Source organism: Lissotriton helveticus, chromosome 4_1, assembly GCF_964261635.1.
Source record: "Lissotriton helveticus chromosome 4_1, aLisHel1.1, whole genome shotgun sequence".
Lineage (NCBI taxonomy): Eukaryota > Metazoa > Chordata > Amphibia > Caudata > Salamandridae > Lissotriton > Lissotriton helveticus.
The window spans coordinates 950,084,015-950,105,451 of record NC_136063.1 but is presented as its reverse complement, the minus strand read 5'-3'; positions in this window follow the sequence as shown (position 1 = coordinate 950,105,451).

Sequence of the window (21,437 nt, the reverse complement as noted above, 5' to 3'; positions counted from 1 at the left end):
GACCAAGGTTCGAGATGAACTGTTCCCATGAGGAGCAGTGTCAGTACTTGTAAGAACTGGGAGTCTCTAGTTGGCTGAGGCAGTTACAGTAGTTGAAATAGGGACCATTGCTTCTAGTCAGGGAAAGGAGGGTCACCCTCTTTGATAACCCCTGCTCACCCCCTGGTAGCTTGGCAAGGGCAGCCAGGCTCATCTTTCAGGCAATGTGTAAAGTATTTGCAACCACACTCCCAGTGACACAGTGACAACAACACAAATGGACGCCACAAATGGACGCTGTCCTCTTTATAAGGAACCAAGAACTAGGTTTATTAGGCCTATCCTACAAAACCGACGACCATGCAATTATAAAGAGGGTTACGATTATTTGTTGTTGTTATCATCACCTGGAGTATGTTGCGCCCTGCTAAGTTTCATACGATTGTCACTGCAATTCAGGAAACGGTACTGCTAGTTGGTTTATACCTTTCTTCCTCTGCTATCTGCATAAAATGAATTATAACTTTATCCTCTGGTACAGGGTGTGATTAATCGAAAAATGATATATAATATTTGTATAAACTTCCTTTTTGGAAACCTTTTATTTTTAGATTTTAAAATGTATAAACTGTAAACTGTAAAATGAATCATTTTGATTTATTGATGTTAATATGTTCTTCTTTTTAAACTAAGGACTGTATACTTTTGTGATTCTATCATTTTGAATCGAATAAAGTTTATGAATCGAATCAGACGCCACACTGATGTATGAAAATAGCGGTATCTTTATCAAGAAGAAAAATACGGCAAGACCAAACGATAAAAAAAATTCAACATATGCGTATTTATAATATTTCACTTTGCTGGTTATTAGGCCAACAAACACTTTTAGGTTCTTGCAGCATTAATGAGCAGTTCACGATGTTCAAATGCAGTCCTAATGCAATGCTATGTAGTTCGTAATGCAGTTCATATTGTCAGACTAATGCAGTTCATAATGCAAGAATAATGCAACCCTCAATGCAAGTAATCATGCAGTTCGTAATGCAAGTATAACGCACTTCTTAGGGCACGTTATAAGGCAGTTTGTACTGCGAGAATAACTCAATACTCAATGCACAAAATATGGCAGTTCGTAATGTGAGAATAATTCAATCTTCAATGCACGTAATAAGGCAGTTTGTAATGCAAGTATAATACACTCCTTAATGCAAGTATAAAGCACTCCTTAATGCAAGTAATATGGCAGTTTGTAATGCGAGAATAATTCAATCCTCAATGCACATAATCAGGCAGTTCGTAATGCAGGAATAATACAATCCCTAATGCAAGTAATAAGAGAGTTCTTAATGCAGGAATAATACCAGGCCAATCGATGCAATTAGCACAGGCACCACTAGGCCCCAACCACAGACATCAGTACTGAACATCAGAGGGCGACCCGGTACTGCCGGGCAGGTCCGGCCGCTCAAGGGCTCATCGCGTTGAACGCGATGCAGCGGAGAGAGATGGGAGCACTCCTGTACTCCTCCTGCACCCCCCTAGGCCACACACTGTTGCGGCTCCCGACAGGACTCCAAGCCTTACCTGGCGGATGCGCTGCCTCGCTCTCTCTCTCTCTCCCTACTCGTGGGACGTCCTGCTGGGCGCTCCTGATGACAACGCAGCTCCGATGCAAGGCGATGCTGTTGCTGGACAGGTTACGGCACTGCCTTCTCCGTTGCTGACGATCTTATACAGATTCCTCTTGCAAACAACGATCACAATTACCTCTCGACTTCCTTAGGTTTACGAAATCCTTCAGCACATTGCGACTTGGGCCGGTGGCGGCGATCTTGACCCGCAGCCTCTGTTACGATGACGGCTCGGGCCACAAACAACTTCACAGCAGGGTGGATGAAGATTCACGCTGCGGGGTCACTGCAGTCACAGGGCACTTTCCAACCAGCACCACAGACCCCAAAGGCAGTCTCAGGCTGCAAAAAGAACACACACACAGCGCTGCTGAGACACACCTGGAAACTTTGATGTACCTGAGTTTCCACAACAGGGAACCAACTCTCCTCTGGCCCTTCGGGACACAGCACACAGCAAAGTCCTTTCAAGCAGGGGGACACAGCAGACAGCAAAGTCCCTTAGCCTCTCCTTACTTAAATCAGCAAACTGTAGGCCAGCCCCAGAACACTCAGCAAGGGTCAGTCCTTATCTTCAGCTGTTCTTCCTTGGCAGAGGTTCCTCTTGACCATGAAGTAGTTTCAATCCTTTTCGGTCGTGATCAGTCCAATGTTCAGGGATTACAGCTCTCATAGTTATACCCCTAAATGTCTTAGAAGTCTTTGTGTTCAGGGGGGCACTGACCCCTGTCCAAACCAGTTCTGGGTGTCTCCCTGCTAGTGACACCTTCTTCCTTTGCTTAGCGGGGGTCTGGTTCCTCAATCACTCAGCAGGAGGTGGAGCCATTTTTTTTATGGCAGCAGCTGAGGCCTCTTCACCTCCAGGGCTACTCTTCCCCACTACACTCCAGCTGCAGGTCGGCCTGTTGCTGTCTCACCTCCTCCTCCCCTGGGTCAAGACATTTCCCAGATCCTATCACATTCAAATCCAGACAGTCAATCCACAACCAGGCAGAGACACACAGTATTGTTAGAACAAAGAAACCAGCTACTTCCAAAAGCGTGGTTTCTACACACACAATTCAAAAACTACTTTCACAAAAAGATGTGTTACTAAATTGTGAGTTCAGGCACACCAGACCTCACCTCTCCATCTTAAGCCTATGGGAAGATAGGCTGGAAACATATTGCACAGCCTTCCCCGTTCTGTCCTATGGGCAAGATGGCCTTGCAACAGTGAAAAATGAAATGGAGATTATTTCACTATTAGGACATAGTACACACCTCAGTACATGTCCTACCTTTCACAGACACTGCACCCTGCCCAGGGGGGTACATTGGACCTACCCTAGGGGTGTCTGATGTGCATGGAAATGGGAGGGTAAGTTCTGGCAAGTGGGTGCACTTGTCAAGACAACATGGCAGTTAGAAAACTGCACGCAGGCACTGCAGTGGCAGGCCTGAGTTCTCTCTTTAGGGCTACTTATGTGGGTGGCACAATTAGTGCTGCAGGCCCACTAGTAGCATTTGCATTACCAGCCCTGGCACACATAGTGCACTTTACTAGGGACTTTACTAGTAAGACAAACATACAAATTATGGACAACCAAATACCATAACACTTTACACAGAAACCATATGAAGGTTAGCACTGATCAGAAGTAATAAAGTGCCAAGAGTCCTAAAACCAACAAAAACAGGTCAGAAACAATACAGGAGGTAGGCAGAAAGTTCAGGGATGACCCTGCAAAAAAGGCCAAGTCCAACAGTACTGATTTGCATTATGTTGGCCTTTGGGGCTGATTCAGGGTTTGGCAGCCTGGAAGTGTGTTGCAACATTGGCAGAGCAGCCTTTTTTTTAACAAACTCAAGGTCCATTTCCCGGATTTTGAGTAGACGGATTGCAAGGTATATGCTGACTGAGAAAACTATCCTCTGTCAGTATAAAACTTACTTGGATGGCCCGGCAGAGTGGGTGCCATCGGACATAAGCCTTCCAATCATCTGCATTTTTTAGAGTGGACAGCTATTTTTTTCGTCCCCAACAGATAGTTCCTGGCAGTGGGGGATAGTAAAAAAACTGAAAAATGACCCCACAACATGGGGGGAAAACTAGTGTGCCAGTCATTTTTTTTCAAAATCTTTGGAAGTTTGGCTTTGAAAAATAAAAAAACTTTTTTAAAATTTGATGGCCAGCCGTCCATTAAACTTTTCCTACATTGACAGTAACCACCCTGGTGGTGGTTCCTGCCAATGTATAGAAATGTCCAAGGGGGCGGGCAGACATCTCTAAATTTTGCGAGTGGAGTAAAGGCAGAAAAGGTCTTCCAACCCTATCTGCCTTTACTCCGTCTGCTATAACCTAAATCAGGCCCTCTCTCAAGCGTGGATAAGTGGCTGAAAATCAATAGTTTTAAATACTACCCCGAGGGATTGCCAGTAGTTAGACTATTTTTAAGCATTTGTCCTATCACCTTTCGGGTGTTTGATTGCCAGTAGAATGTCTAGAAATCTGAGTTTGGCAGTACTTTCCAAGCCTACTACTGCCATTATTTGTGAATTCTAAAAGGTTGTAAATTTGCATGCATTTAAAGGTACTTTTGTGGGTGCAGATTTGCTACTTTCTTATAAATGCGGCATCCTTGCTCCATAGTTTAAGGGTTTCTGTGTTATGGCCAGGATAGCCTTTGTGCAAGAAGCAGTATCTTCTTGCACATAAACTATCCTTGGAGGCATTTTCCTCTTTGTATGTGTGCTGCAGAAAGCAGCACTCACACAAAGAGGAAATAGCAAGGAGAAATAAAGATATTTCTCCTTGTTAGGCCAGCCTCAGACAGGAGCACCATTTTGGCCCAACCCCATGTCTACAACTCTTTGTAAATATGAGTTGCATTAAATGCATGGGTTGATGCATGGAATTCCCATGCACCACCCATGGAAGGCCTACATGACACAAAGTAACACAAGGCAGCGTACTGTGGTGCGTTCAGTTACTTTTCTTATAAAGCCTGAAAAATCAACATTTGCGTGGCTTTGTAAATACCAAAAAAGTGACGAAACCCATACACAAAATCATCATAAATCTTTTTTTCTCAGAATCCATAGGTGGATGCAGGGGAATGCCCCGACACCACCCATGGAATGCCTAACTGAGGCAAAGTAACTTACGGTAGTGAAATGCCATATTTGCATACCTTTGAAAATACCCAAAAGGTGTTTGGGTCTGGTATGCATCATAAAAATGACACAACCTTTATGCACAATCTATGTAAATCTGGGCATCAATATATTTAAGTTCCTGATTTAAAAATTTAACAACTTAAAACCTGTTAATCAAATCAGTATGAGAAGAAAAACCAACAAAGAGACAGTAGACCCAACTCAGGGTCCCTGGGCCCAATTACCAAGCCTAGAATGTGTTTATTTGAGCGGTATCACACCACAAACATTATTCCTGAAACTATACTCCTGATAGGGACACATTTTCTATGAGTTCTCAAATGTATTTCTCATCCATGCCAGGAAGCTTTTTGATATGCAAACTGAAACATGTACTTTCAACATCAGCAGCAGTCTGCCTGTTAACTCTCAAATGTTCTGCTAAATGCAAAGTTGTTAATCTTGAAGCACAGTAATGAACAAAGTGAAGGAGTTATTTTTGCCATGGAAACTATAGTTAGTGCTCTAGAAAGCTAAAATGAGGACAAACAGGTAGAAGGGGTAGGGGCAGCAAAAAAGACTTTGGAGGTTTGCAAGGAGGGTGCAGGGGCATGCATATAGCCAATGAAAGGCAAGTGTGATGGTGTGAAGGGGTATGAGTAGCATGCTGACCATGGAGGGCAGACGGGCATGGACAAGGCAACTCAACGGACCACAGAGGACAAGACAACCAAGGCAGGTGCATGGACATGGAGAATGGAGGGCAAGGGAGGGAAAGGGGCATTAAACTGAGAGGGAGGGGGCAGGCAGATGTGGAAATGAGGGCAGACAAGAGGACGGTAGGGGATGCATGCTGATCTTTACTTTAGTTTACTTTATACATTTTATTTTGTAGTTCAGTGAATGGGAAAAAATATATATGTTAAAATGGTCACATTAGAAAAATAGGTTGCATGCTGATCACAAATGGCAGGCCTGTGTGAGAAGGGGCCACGGATGGCAGAAGGGAGGGGGCAGAGGCACGCACATGGAGAACAGAGGGCTGGTGAGTGGGAAGGGACAGGAAACTGACCATAGAAGGCAGGTTGGCAGGGGCAGCACAGTGGACCACAGGGAGCAGAAGGGAGGGGGAAGGGGCAAACACACAGAACCTCATAAAGGGAATCTTCGCAATCCATCTCAACACAGACTTCCCCACAATTGCATTAAGGCACCTTTGCTAACTCGTGAACTCCCCCAAACTATCCAACACATGATCTCCTCCTCATTGCTTTACTCCTAGCATTGAGTTTCAAAATAATACCATATGAATAGAAAAACACATCTGTTCTTCCTTTGAAAAAACGGTTGACATGGTTAGAGGGCCCGATAAAATCCCAAGAAAACTATGGCATACGGAAAAAGCTTCTCCTATGCCTTAAGGGCTGACAGGCGGTCTCTAATGGGAGTACACCCTCCCATGTTCAACGCCATTCCACATAAAGTACCTCACAAGCTCGCAAACTCCATTCGCGAGTGCCTAAATTAAAATAGGTTTGTTGAATAAGGGAAGATGGTCAGTAAGCTATTTAGTTGTTACCCACTAGAAGGTGGGGAAGGAAATCATTCCTCTTGAAAAGAAATGGCCAGGGGGTATTAAAGATTACAAATCCGCAGGCAGATCTCTGTGACCTCAGATGCACAATAGCTTCAAAAATAGCGATATGCGATATATTTCGCCACAACACTATATATACCACAGAGCCAATTGAGGCATTGATATATAGTACTTGACTAGCACACCAAGTTGGTGTGAACAATGATGGCATCTATTCACCCTAACTGGTTGACACGCATGGGTGTATTCAATAGCACATCACAAATGGGAAGTGTTGATTTTATGACCACGATGTTTACTATGATCAACATTCTCTTTCTTTTATTTCAGATGGAGTAAAAGAACTTTAGAAGCAAAATAATGTTTCTGTTTTTTTAAAGGAGCAGCTATCTGCCCTTTTGAGAAACCAGGGAGGAACCCCCTTTTTCTGCCCTGAAGAAAGTCCTGGACCACAAAGGTCATTAGTGGACTGAAACATGTTGGCACTAGGGTCGTAGGACATTAAAACTCCTGGTGACCTCCCCTAGTTCAATATTTTAACGTCCCTGACAGTTCCATGAATAAAGTGATACTCGGATCTGTCTGTGGATTTCTTATCTTTAATACCCCCTGGCCATATCTTTTCAAGAGCTCCCTGGAATACGGTTGAGCCCACCCTGAATTTTAGGAGTCAGGGTGACCCGACGATGAAGCATGACACTATTAGAGTGTGTGAGGGTAATATAAATAAAAGGAATGATTTCCTTCCCCACCGTCTAGTAGGTAACAACTAAACAGCTTCATGACCATCTTCCCTTATGCAACTAACCTAGTTTAATTTAGGCACTCACAAACAGAGTTTGTGAGCTTGTGTGGTACTTTATGTGGAATAGAGGGGAAGATGATCTGCTGTATACAAAACTACACTCCTTACGTAATTCAAGGAGATTTTGGGATAACCTTGACAAGTACCTACAAAAAAGCAACCCAGTTGATTGTATCTCTAACGATACAAAGCACTGCAACACATGACATATTTATTACAGCAACAGCTCTGTTCTCCCATGGAGCATGATCGCTCGACCCAATTCTCTCTGCATACAGCTGGGGATTAACACCTGGTCGAAACACTAAGACGCACCAACACTACTGACTCTTCATTATATCATGGATCCGTGCCTGCCCTCCCTACCTCTCCTTCCATAGCCATTCTTCCTCCTCACAAGGTTCTGGTTATTGTTCCGTTTTAATTTATGATACAAGCAACCAGTACACTAACCTCACATATTTCATGCATGATTTCTTCATATAGTCATCCAAGTGCTTCAAATGCCCTCAGCATGAACTTAGGGTGAATATAAACTTAACTGTTACTCCATGCTCAACGTTTTAGGGTATGTATTGCCTTATATCCAACTTGATTGGTTCCTGCAACTGTAAACCCCTTAGGACACTGCTATGTTCTGGAAGAGAGCTAAGCACATGCAAGATTACTGTGGTATTTTAATGTACTGATTAATATGGGTCCATGATCTGGTTGTATCAGAAAAAAACAAGGAATAACGTTTAAGTCAAGCCTCGGTGGAGTGTAACATCATATATTGTGTCAAAATGCTGCCTGGTTTAGCTCTGTTGGCATTGTCGCATTGCTGGTCCTGTCTTCGGGGCTTCCATACCCATTATATTGAATGTTGCTCACAGGGATTTGAACTGTTAGCGATGGACGGTTGCACTCACATGTGGCCTTGAGGTGGCTTCATCCTGTTGAGTTTCAGTTATAACTACATACAACATTGTGTGGTGGGATATATTTGTATTGGTGGTACCACGCGTGTGCTAGTCACATTGGCATATCTTCTCCTCCAGTCCCTGGTGACTGTGTCATCCCCTCTCTTGGTAGATGGTTGTTTTGGGATCAGGACACTCCCTGCAGGCCAGTGGTTAGCATGGGTGGCTTGTGCAAATATTGCTGCAACCATTCTATTGAAATGTGGCATGTGACTCTTTACATTGCCCAATGTGCCACCCATTGTCTTGCTTGCCTGCTTGTTATCTTCCAGTTCAGCCTGACTGTTCATATTGCCTGTGATTTGTCTTAGTTTGTATGTACCCATAGCCCTTTTACTGGTATTTACTCTTCCCTCAGAAGGTGTGCTTTGGAAACTTGTTTCCATCACTTTTTCAAGTTTTCCAATGTGAGCGCATTGAACTAAGTATGCTTGTTCTGAATAAATGATCTCAGCCTTCACTGGCATCCACGACTGGGACATGCCACCACAGCAGGATTGGACAGCAAAATCAGTTCTAGTAAAAATGTTCAAATCAGCCCCAAACGTCAAGATGCTATGACTAAAATTGCCCCTTGACTTAGTGGCTCTTTCATTGCAGTCCACCCTTTTTAGAAAGCAAGCCCCTAGCCTGTAGCCCAACAGGGAAATGCCAGACTGGTAGAATGGCCAATCTGGTCCTGCATGCCACACAGCTACAATCCCATCTGTTTGCATCAGTTGGCATGAGCTAAAGTCCATTAGTCATGACATTGTGACAATATTTACAAGAAAATGACGGAGCACAGTGTTACGCCAAATTTGGCAATGCTCTGACATTTTTAAAATGCAGGGATGTGCCTTATTCACAAAAATATTGTACACCCCTGCATTTTCTGTTCCACAGGCACTATAAAAGCTGCCCAGCACCAGTGCAGGCACCCATGCTCCATGTTTCAAGTGTGCCTGTGCTGCAGGGGCGATTGTTTATGTGCAGGAAGGGACACCTTTCCTCCCATTAACAATCAATAATGGCAATTTGCTTTTTCTATGTGGGCTGCAGAATGCTTCTAAAAGGCACAGCAGATGTGGTTTTCTATTCATATGGTATACAGAATGCAGCACACATAGAAAAAGCAAACAAGTAGGAGAAAATATAAATTTATCCTCATATATTCATTTTAGGACTAGGTATTATCTGGCCTTAGTTCTTGGCCCTGCCCCAGCTTTATAAATCTAGGCAGCGTCTAAAAGCAATGGATGTTGCGGTGGAACGCCCTCTTCAACACACATTGCCCGCCCCTTTGCTTCAGCAGTCTTCGGCGGAAAGGGGCATATTTACAATGTAGTGTAAAGCCACGTTAAGTGGCTTAGTGCCACCTTGTAAATATGAGGAATGGCACAACGCCACCGGAGAGTCAGAAAAAGTGGCGCTCCGGTGGGTTTAGGGGCTTGTACATATGCCCATGTGTGTCACACAGGAACAATGGTATACGCCACTGTTGTTTTTATGGGCTCCACTTTTTAATTCTTTACTAGAAATAGTAATCTGTACTTTCATACTGTGTTTTGTCCTCTGTGGTTTGTTAATAGATGTACTTGATTTGTTACTGGCTTTTGTTATGTCGTCAGTGCGCTGATAACAGTATTTGGTATCGTGTGAGAGGGCATGGCGTTCAGTAATGTACTCGGAGGGGAAGGTGTCGATCTTTCTTTCGTTCCTAAGCGCAGGCACTTTGTTCAGCAATTGGCATCTTTGCAGGCTTTTTGCATTTATTTGACATTTCGATCTTTGCTCAATTGACAACTGCAGCTTTTGACTTCTTCTTTGTAGTGGTGAAGATCAATTTGCCCTTTGTGTCTCCACATTTGATGTAATTTCACACCTGCTCTATCGGGTCCTTCACGCCTTTAAACGATGTTTCTACATTGTATCATGCTTTTGATGCAGCACAGCGAGCAGGCCTGACTCTCTTTCCTTCCATCCATTCTCTCTCTTTCTCTCTCCTTCTAACATCTGGCTCTTCTCCCTCTCTGATCTCTCTCTCCATCGCCTTCCCTTGAGAAAGTGCTGGGGAAAGTGACAGAGACAGCAGCACTGGACTTTCAAAACCGGCCCAGTGGCCCCAGGCTACTGGGGAAACGCCCCATAGCCAGGGCCACTGGAATTGTGCGTATCTGTGGCTGCAGCTTTGTTTAAGACATAATTAAGGAATTGCAGGATTTGCCACATAATCCAGTATCTACTGCATACTTCACAAATTTTAACAAAAAAAATGTTTCTAGCTAATCAACCGGATCAAAAGTTACTAAAACGTGGAGATATGTCTTTGTGCACCTTTGCAAAGGTTAGCTCGTCATCCTTCGGTTGCTAATTTATTAATGTGGTTATTAAACGGATACTAATGAGGTGAAATCATTGCCCAGATAGTATAACCATGTGATAAAAAGGCACAATAATGAAGTAATACTATAAACAATGTGCGGCGTTATGCTGAATATTTTGGATTTTCTTGTTGCATAATCTAGTCAACCATGCCACATAATTTGGTGCTACCCTGCCGCGTAGTTCCAGTGGCCCTGCCCACAGAATAAAAGGCCAGTTCTATCCATACAGCGAGCATGTTGCTTAAATGTTTTTTTAACTTAAACATAAGGTTGGTTTGCAAATATGATGGATCGGCCCCTCAGTGCTGGGGAACCCCCTGTTTAAAGTTCAAACACGTCAAGTTTACATAAAACAATGTGGCGTTTCCCCTCTGCAGACGAGAAAGAGATGGGGCCATATGTATCAAATAGCTAAATGGTATGTATGAAACATTTTCGCAGCAAAATAAGGAATCGCACATTTTGCTATTCCTTATTTTGCGATTGCACTTAAGGAATCGCAAAATTTGCGATTCCTTAAATGCAATGTATCAAAGAAATATTTATGGAAAAATGCCAATAAGGATTCGCAGATTATCACCAACTTCTAGTTGGTGGTAGGTTGCGAATTCTGTGAAAAAAGCAATTTATTTAAATTCCAAAGGTGCCATACGACGCTCATACATGCCCTTAGGGCATGTATGTGCGCCATATGCCCACACATGTCATTTTCAGGGGTGAAGCAGGGTGTTCTTGTGACACCCCTGCACCCTTGAAAATAATCGCAATTTGCGATTAGCAAATTGCTAATCGCAAATATCCCCTTCATTCCTATGGGCCTCCTGGCCCATAGAACTAAATGGGAAAATTGCGATTAGCAATTTAGGAATGTGTAGGAATCGCTAAAAATAAGCGATTTCCTACATACATACCGTTTTGCGATTTCTAAATAGCGATTCCTTAATATTCGCTATTTAGGAATCGCTAAACGGTATGATGATACATATGGCCCATGGTTTCTGTGCAAATGTCGATTTTTTTCATGCACAATACCCCACTCAAAGGCATCATAAAATGCTTAGCCTGGTATCTTACAGTAACTACAGCCAGGCAGCCTACAATAACTACGGGTGTGAAGACTGCACCAAACCGAATTTGAGTTCATCCAAGGGTGTTCCTTCTTTGCGAGATGTATATGATTATCCGATTGGCCACTGCTGATTTATAGGACACATTATTCAACTTTTTTTAATGGCAGCGTTTTCGCACGACAAGATTATGGGCGAGAAAAGTTATTGCACAAGGCACTCTCAGTCAGAGCCCCTCTTGTTCTTTACAAGACAGGTTTACGGCCGGATGCGATATGGAAGCCAGTCAGGCTGTGCCAGCGATGAATTATCATTATTGCATGCTTTCATTTCTATGAAAATAAACTTCCTAAATAACAATAGGCTTTGTTTCCCTCCAGGCTCGCAGATGACGATGCTCATAACTGCTGCCATGCGCTGGCAGGATGCGCCCTTTCCACCACCGCGTCTGTCCCTGTGCTCTCATTTTTTATGCAAAAGTTATTGGGTTTGTGTCAAGTGATTGAGTGAATCTAGGTCTACCAGGGCTACGTTTTGTCCACAAATAAGTCTAACTGGATGCTGTTAGTTTAAATCACGTCAGTCACCTATCTATCATACATGAGGGCATCTTTTCAGCATGTCAAAGCAAGGCAGGCGAACTGGTTGAGGCCCTTGTTTCGTGGTTAAGAATTTTGAGACCCAACCTTCTGGTCAAGATGCATGTCTCTCTCTATTATCCTGAGCTACCCACTGCACTGCTTTGCAATTCAAATGAACAGCTTGCAATTAGGTATTCTTAGAAGTGGGTTTAGGTGCAGCACATCAGGCAAGGTAAAGTAAAGTACCTTTATCTGAAGACAGCTGGGTTAGAGATGTTGAAAGTGCGCATGTGTGGCTGGCTGTCTCAAGGCGGCCGGCCAAAAAGACATGCACACTTTAAACATAAGTGCATAGACAGCCCACCCTCCTCCCGGCTGCTGTCACTCAGCAGTGACCCCGTCCAACGCTTGGCTTGGGGCGGGGATGAAAAATAAAATGGTAATGAATTTCCATTTTTTCTTTTGCTTGGGGTTTTGGTGGGATTTTATGTGGGGTGATGCTCCTCCGCTCCAACGTGTAGGGGAGTGGGAGATCACTACACTTGGGGCATACCGGTAAGTGAGGACACATACATAGAATAATAGACACCACGCTTTGGTTGCAGTGTTGGACCGGAAGCCACGAGCAACCTCCGTCCTTTTATTTATAGCCTTCTGGCCACGCCTGGCCAGAAGGTGATACATATTTTGGGAGTGTTTCCGGGTCTCAGCCGAGACCCGCGAAACACTAGAGCATCACATCCCTTCCCACCTTGGTATTTGTTCTTCTTTTCTTGTCGAACAGTCTTGGTAAGTCAACATACAAAAATCAGCTAACCTCTGGCTTGGTCTGGGGTTTGGTCGAAGGTTGTGAAAACTTCGTCCCCTGGGTGGCACAGGTTCAAACTCTCTCATTAATGAAGATGGAGGTGTGTTGACAAGTTCACCATTCTCAACCGGTTCGCCGACACTGCCAGATTGGTCAGCAGCTTCAGTGATGGGCCCATCACGTGTCGTAAGGTTTTCAGGCGTAGGAGGAATGCGTTTAAACCACAATATATTTCTGGTGATTTCTTCCCCACTCTTTTGTGCCGTTACAGCGGTGCCTTTTGTCGCCTTGATTGTCCACGGCTCAACTTCATAGGGAGTGCGAAACTTTCCTCCCGGTCTGCATGTTCGTACCAACACCGTGTCTCCAGGGATCAATTTCTTGTCCCATGCCCGCCTCTTCTTGCTTGCCCTCTCGTTCGTCTTTCTCCTCCTCTCTTGGGCAGCGGCCGGTACATATGGTTCAGGCATCCAGTTCTCTGCTATAGGTAGTAGGTCATGCCGGGGTCCTGCAAACATCACCGACCACGGGGATCTTTGGGTGGTACTGTGGGGAGTGCTTCTGTACTCCCTCAGAAACAGTTGCAGTGCTGTCTCTGGATCAGTCCCTTCTACCATGGCTATCTGCAGGGTTCTTTGCTCCACGTCTGTAGACCAGATCCATTTGGTAATGTTGGACCTGAATGGCCCATCGCTCAATTCTCGGCGGCGGGTGTGGTGCTGTACCTTTAAACAAAGGTATCAACGGCTGATGGTCCGTGACCATCCTGAAAGGCTGTCCGGTGATACATAGGTGGAAATGATTGCAGGCCCACTTCACTGCCAAAGCCTCTCTCTCGATCTACCTTGCCTCCGTCGCTGTGAGGGCCTTGCTTGCAAATGCCAGGGGAACCCACACCCCAGGCTCCGATTCTTGTGTTAATAGCGCGCCCAAACCAACAGGACTGGCGTCCACCAATATTTCTGTCTGTCTTGCCGTATCAAAATATGCCATCGTGGTGCTGTCCAACAACGCTGCCTTTACTTTGTTAAACGCCTCTGCTTCTGGTTGAGACCATCTCCAGGGAGTTTCTTTTTTTGTCAGATTCCGCAGAGGTTCGGCTATGGTGACAAGCTGCAGGATGAACCGGGCACAATATTGCGCCATGCCCATAGAGCTTCTCACCTCCGACGCGGTGGTTGGGGCTGGAGCACACTTGATGGCGTTTGACTTCTGAGGATCAACCTTGACTCCTTCCGAGTCGAAGACATATCCGAAAAACTCTATGGACTGTTTGAAAAACTGACACTTGTCCTTGTGCAGCGTGACTCCAAACTCAGCTAGTCTTCGGAGCGTAGCTTTTAGCCTCCTATGGTCTTCTTCGCTAGTCTTGGCGTGGATGAGTATGTCATCACTGACATTCAATACCCCACTCAACCCAGACAGGATCTCTTTAATGGCGTTTTGAAAAATTTCGGCCGCAGATGTTATACCAAAATTGAGTCTTTTATATCTCCTCAGCCCTAAGTGCGTCGAGAACGTGGTGATATAGCGGCTCTCTTCTGCTAGCTTTAGTTTACGGTATCCGGCATTTAAGTCTAATTTGGAGAACCATTGTGCTCCGTTGAGGTCCGTTAGTATGTCATCTACCGTGGGCGTGAGATGCCTCTCCCTCTTGATCGCTTTATTGGGCATCCTCATGTCAATGCATATTCGAATCTTGCCAGGCTGCCGGGGTTTCTCTGCGATCACCATCGGCGATACCCACGGTGTCGGTCCCGTTACTTTTTCTATCACTCCCTGCTCTTCCAGCGTTAGTAATTCTCGTTCTACTGCTGACCTCAGATGAAATGGAATTCTCCTATGCCTCAACGCTATCGGTTGTATCGCCTTGTCAATGTGTAGTTTGACTGGTGGCCTCTTGATGGTTCCTAGGCCTTGAAACAGTGTTGGGAATAATTGAAGGATTTCCTCCGTGTGTAGGGCTTTAACAGCATTGGCGAAAGCAATTAGCTTAAGGTCCTCAGCCGTGTGACTGCCGACCAACAAGTCTGCCTCTTTGTCAATCACATGAAAGGTGGTCGTCAGCTCTTGATTTCGGCTTTCACTTGCACGGTCATCTTCCCCCGCAGGGGTAATGGCGTTTTGCTGACGTACGTGAGAATCCGAGCTTTCGATGGTACCAGTTGCGGTCTTGGTTGCAGCGCCTTGTAATGTTGAATGCCCATCACATTGATCGTGGCTCCAGTGTCTATAACCCCTGTTACTGTCGATCCATCGATTTGAATCTGACACTTTGGCTGTGGTCTTCGCCTCCTTTTGAGTTCACTCACGAATGATACGTAGTAGCACTCTTCCTCATCCTCCGTCGACGAGTCATCTAGCCGCTGTGGGTAGCGGGATGGTGTTCTACTCCCTCTTGACGGGTGTGCATCACGTACCTCTTCTAGGGCAAGTTGTCTGACTGCTTTAGACGGTGCTTTCTTCCTTGCGGTTCCTTGTCCTCTAAAGTTTCCTCTTGCACCACCCCGGCAGACACTGGCGAAGTGGTTAAATCCTCCGCATTTGTCGCACGTCTTGCCACGTGCAGGGCAGCCATCTTGGTTGTGCTCTTCATATCCGCAGGAACCACATTGCGCACGCCGCTGTGTCCTGGTCGGCCATCTTCCTCTTCCTCCGCGACTGCTGCTCCGCACGGCATCCACCCTTTCTGTCTTCACTGTTGCTTCAGCGCTTGTTGAAGGGTTGATGGCGGCCTCCATCGCCGTGGCTCGTGCATCCGACAGCTCATGAGACCTGGCTAACATTAATATTTCATCCAATGTTATGCGGGGTTGTCTTAGTATCAGCGTCCTTAGGTGTTTATTCTTGCATCCTTGAATCAGCTGCGCTGTTACCTCCTTCGTTTGATCATCGTCCGGACACGTGCTTATCAGCTCTCTCAGTCTTGCATGAAAGGCATCCATCGTTTCTCCTTTCCTTTGCCTGGACTGTCTAAATTTGAACCTTTCATAATGGGGGTTCAATTGCGGGTCAAAGTGTGCATTTAGCGCCTGAACAGCAGCATTATAGTCCGTAGATGCTCCGGTGTTCGGTAGGTGTGAGAATAATTTGTAGAGTTCATCACCCCCAAAATGCAGTAGCAGGGATCTTTTCACCTCATTGTCCTTTTCCCTCGTTGCTTGCCGTGAAGTAGTTATTTAACTGACTCAGCCATACTGCCCATCTCGGCGCTGCTGTGCCTGGATCAGTCAGTGCACTAAATGGTGGTATTGGGTTAATCTGGGAGTGTGGTGACGGCTGAGCTACCGGACCTACTGCTTGTAGTCCTGCCTGCCCTGCTCCTTGTGCCGGGGCTGCTGCCTGTTGAGCCCCTCCTGTCGCTGCGGCGTCTTGCACAACTGACATCACTGCAGCTGTCTTGGATATTCCTGATGCACCTCGTGTCCGGTCTGGTGCATGATGCGAGGCTGTCTTGTGACTTAGCCAGTCACTTCCTGTTGGCTTTGTTCGTGTGTATATGCCCTTTATTCATGTCACCTTGTTTTCTATGTATGTCCCTCTTTATGTTTGCTTTATTTATTTATTTTTTTCCTTGCAGGTGCCAATGCTTTTTTTCCTTCTCTCTCTGAGACTCTCACTCGCCTATGTCGTCTCTGCCACACGCTACCCGCCTTCACTCAGTCGCTGCGGGAATCCTCTGCCTTCCTGCTTTGAGCGCACCACCTGCTTGACAAAGACCGAGGCTTCTTCTTGCGATCTCGACGCTGGGGCAGGCCTCACGATCACTGCGCATGCGCGCACCACTCCAGGCGCCAGCCGGGCTCCGCGCTGCGCAGCTGAAGACTGCCGCGTCTCACACCACAAAGGTGCCACCGCTCGCCGGCCCCCACGCAGCTCTCCTCACGCTGCTTTCCGGTGCGATATAACACCCCGGTACCTGCGTCTCCCGCCGTCTGTCCTTCCACCACCACAACGGCTCACGCCCAGGGCCGGAGCACCACCGTCACCGCCAACAGGGAGACGTCCACTCCTCCGATAGGGTACTGCCACTATCGTCGGATCGTCGTCACCGCCCTCCGTCACCAGTGTAGGGGAGTGGGAGATCACTACACTTGGGGCATACCGGTAAGTGAGGACACATACATAGAATAATAGACACCACGCTTTGGTTGCAGTGTTGGACCGGAAGCCACGAGCAACCTCCGTCCTTTTATTTATAGCCTTCTGGCCACGCCTGGCCAGAAGGTGATACATATTGTGGCCGTGTTCCCGGGTCTCAGCCGAGACCCGCGAAACACTAGAGCGTCACACAACGGAGGAGCGGCCCCTGGAATGCTGAGATAAATGTGCAGCGGGTGCCATGTTGTTTTGGTCTCACTCTGCATACATGTTTGTTTTTCAAAAACAAACTCCTGAAGCAGGAGTTTGCTGTTGGAAAACAAATGACCAATGAAGGGTCCTGCCATTCATGGAATTTTCTCCATGCCCAACACGGTTATTTTGTAGATATAGCTGCCCGGAATCTCGTGATCTTAAAAGACTCTAGACATATATCTTGGCCAACAGGTAAATGCCACCCATCATAAAACAATTTCCTGTAGGAATCCCTAAACTGATCAACATTTTCGCTATCCCTATGATTACCTTCCCAAATTGAGATTTTAGGGACTGAATATGAAATCCATTAGTCTTCACTTTCAGTGCAGCTGTCAGCTAATGACATTTAAGTATTGTCAGCTTTGTTTAGCAATATTTAGTTTTTGTTCAAATTTTTAATCAATAGCGAGCATGTCAGCCTATGACAAGAAGAAAAAGGATAAATGTGATACACAACATACATATACATTCTGCAGCACACATAGAAAAAGGAAAAAACCTACATGGATTGTTTTGGGGCAGGTCGGTGTCCCTTCCTGCACCAAAACAATTCTGCCAACAACGCAGACACCCTTCCACTATGGTTAAGCCTGCCTTGGCGCTAGACACCAAATTATGCGCCTGCGCTGGCTGAAAGGTCAGGAAAGCACCATATCTTGTAAATACGGTGCATTCCTGCCCTTTCGAATTCGCATAGGGCAGCACAGAAAAAATACTTGCGTCTCTGCTCTGGGCCAATTCATTGTAAATGAGGCCCTTATTTTCTATGCTAGGTACACAGTGTATGGTACTGGTTTTCAAATTGAAATATCTGTGTTCCTGAAATTAATTGAAACACAGTACAGGTAAAATACCACAACATTTTCGCAGCACAAAAAACAAGGAGTGGGACTTCAAATTCAAAGAATATCCGACAAAGTGCTTTGTACTTCAAAAATGTGTGTAGAGAACGTGAACACTTTCGACATTTTCGGAAATTAAACATTTACCAAATTACAGGTATTTAGAAGACATTGAAATGACAAACAAAGCATCTAATGTAGCCAATTCTTTGGTACTGAACAAAGAAGAAACAATGAGCGAGTGTGCGTGTTTTCATGCAAATCAGCATAATATATTTTTCATAACATAAAAAAGCATTTAGAGCCTTAAAACTAAGACAATAATATTGAATGCACCACCACATTTAAACATCTGTTCTTATATTTTTTTTAAAAACAGCTAAATATTAGTTTACATTTATTCCATCTGATTTTTGTATACACTTTTTACATGCTGCCTGGAGGATTCCCGCTGACACAGACATGGAGAGCTTTCAGTAGCGTCTCAGTGAAAGTCTTCGTGTCACAGTTCCATAGAGTGTAAATTATTTATCCAAAATGTTCTTACTGTGTATTTTAATTGCATGAGCATAATTTCTTTTATAATACGGAAATTGGGATAGGATTATAAAATTGCAATGCTTTGTTTCACGTTATAAAGGAATTTCAAAATCGTTTTCTTTTTTTTAGATTCGGAAAAGTCATCACAGGTTTAAATATAAATAAATAAACCTACGTTCTCAGTTTTAGTTGAAAAATGGAATGTGAAGTTAATTAACTGAGCAACGTTCTAGGCCTGCATGAAATAGTGCACCCATATTCTGAATCACACACACACATGTATGTCTTCCTCTAAACATTTGACAGGTACCGCAGTGGTTTTTAGGAGCTGAAAGTGAAAATATGTAAGTCCCAAAGGAGAGGCAGGCTTTTGAAAATCAACAAGCAGAGGCTCCTGCGACAAAGTGCTGTTGTTTTATGTCTCACCTTGTTTCTGAAAGACCCCTTTTGGACCTTACAAGAGCTTTACGCAGGCATAGAGCTAGACCATCACTTACCACTGCATGCTTTCTATTCAATGGCTTTCCTATCTTCTCGTGTTTGCCCCTCCCCTAGAGCATAGTTTATTTACCAGACTGTTAATTGAATGACTTGTATCCTTCTAATAGTCACATTTAGGGTACTACTTTTATGTTTTTCTTTCAGAATTCCATGCAAATTAATGTCGTTTTTTGCTCTCTCATGCCTTTGTGCTTTCCCGCATACTGTGTTCCTTCATCCTCCTCAGTTTGCCAGCATGTCCACTGCTACTCAATCAGTCTTTTTTCTTTTAATTTGTTGTTCTTTTCCCTTCACAACTGTTCCATTGCTCCTTTGCCCATTCCCCTTTCACCTCATTGACTTCTCCCCAGTCACTATTCCCACCTACTTCACCATTTCTCCTAACCCCTCCATAAAACATATTTTATTTAACTTTCCGTTTAAATTTTTGGACTACTGGGGAGCAGATATTTGATGCTGAACAGGTTCTTTTTTGTAAAGTGCTCACTGTAAATTCACAATTTTTACTTACTGTTTTAAAAGGCGTCTGCCATCTTGTAACAGTAAATAAAAAAGAAACAAAATGTTGGCCTCGTTATGCCTTACACGTGGCAATTCATGGAGATCTATGGGTTTTGTTGCAGGGGAAGTTTGGGGCATATTATCAAGGGGATTTATCTCCGCTTTTTTGGCTTTAAAAGCCAAGAAAGCGGAGATAAAATTATCTCCCTATTACCTAGCTGTCGCTAACACCAGTTAGCGACAGCTAGTAGGAGATAGCGACCATCTTGGGCCCCACTTTGCATGTCAGTGATATTTATCACTAATGATATGCAAAGTGGGCGTGCCAAGATGTTAGCGACTGGAAACAGTCGCTAACATCGCTATCTCCTATTACCAACTTTTATCTCCAAAAGCTAACACCTGACCTGAGCAGTTCTTAGCCATGTTATCCAATGGGAGGTGGATAACATGGCTAAGAGCATAAGCTCGGTAATGCATGAATATCGCTGACTTTTCAGCGATATTCATGCATTGCGGCCGTTTTTTATCGCATTTGCGATAAACCTTGGTAATACCAAGGTTTATCTGCGATAAAAATCGCCGCAGCTTAGCGGTAAAAGTTTGTCTCTAACCAAGCAATAGCGATAATTTTCGCTATTGCTTGGTAATATGCCCCTTTGTTTTGGGCCCAACTAACTATTTACAGTACTTAAGTTTGGTCAAACAAATCCGATTTTGTATTCACCCTCAGTGCCATTGGTCCTCTGATGGACCTTGTTGCTCTTAGTGAGAGTTAAGAAGTAGGATGTCAAACTGTTGGCCACCAAAAGAGGACCAATTAATGCATAGCCAACTCACAAATTAGCGATCAAATTCAAATACCCCACCCTCAGGGCCATACTATAAACTTTAAAGGATTGCGACAAGGAGAGCACACCTTATGAAAAATGTCACTCTAACAAGAATCATACAGACCGTTCTGTGACAGCTATGCAGAACAGAAGTACTAGAATCTGATGCTTTGATAATAATCTATGATTATCTCTGTAATGCATTTGAAATCAAATCTTAAAAAGCACTGTTTCTATGAAAAGAACATTTGAGACACAATTTATAAAACACTCTGGCACATTTTGAAGTATTTGGTTATTGTATTTAAGAGCCAAAAAAAATACAATTAAGTAATAGTTTAAGCAGTTCGGTCATGAGTCACACAACATGCAATATAAAATCACACATTTAGTTAGAATAAATGTACTGCTTAATAAAATAATCCATAAAGAGGATGGTTTAGGTTAGGATCTCCTAATACCAACAAAGGCAGGAGAATGGTTCAAAAGAGTAGCATTCTGGTGTCAACAGCCAGGTTCCTCAGTACTAATTGTGGCAGGCATGTTTTATAGACAGAATATGGTATATAGGACTTTGCAGAGAAGTTAAACAAGCCCTGGTCAATTTTCCTTTGCGCCTGCTGTCAAGAAAGTGTAAATTATCCAGATCTAGGATAATCTGGACTGGGTTAAAATCAACACCAATAGATAATCTGATTTATTTTATTTGCTGTCAAACCTTTGACCATTTCAGTGAACAGCTCGCCTACAGGCTAGCTTAGAGAATTTATTCAACCAGGGATGTAAATTGCTTCCATAGCCTGCTCTTCCTTGAATTTGTCCTCAGGACCGGTCAAGCTGTTCGAAATAGCTGTTTCTGGGATCTGACAAGCTCCTGGAGATTAAGGGCCTGTTTGCCTATTAGCCCTCAAACTGAGGGCCAGG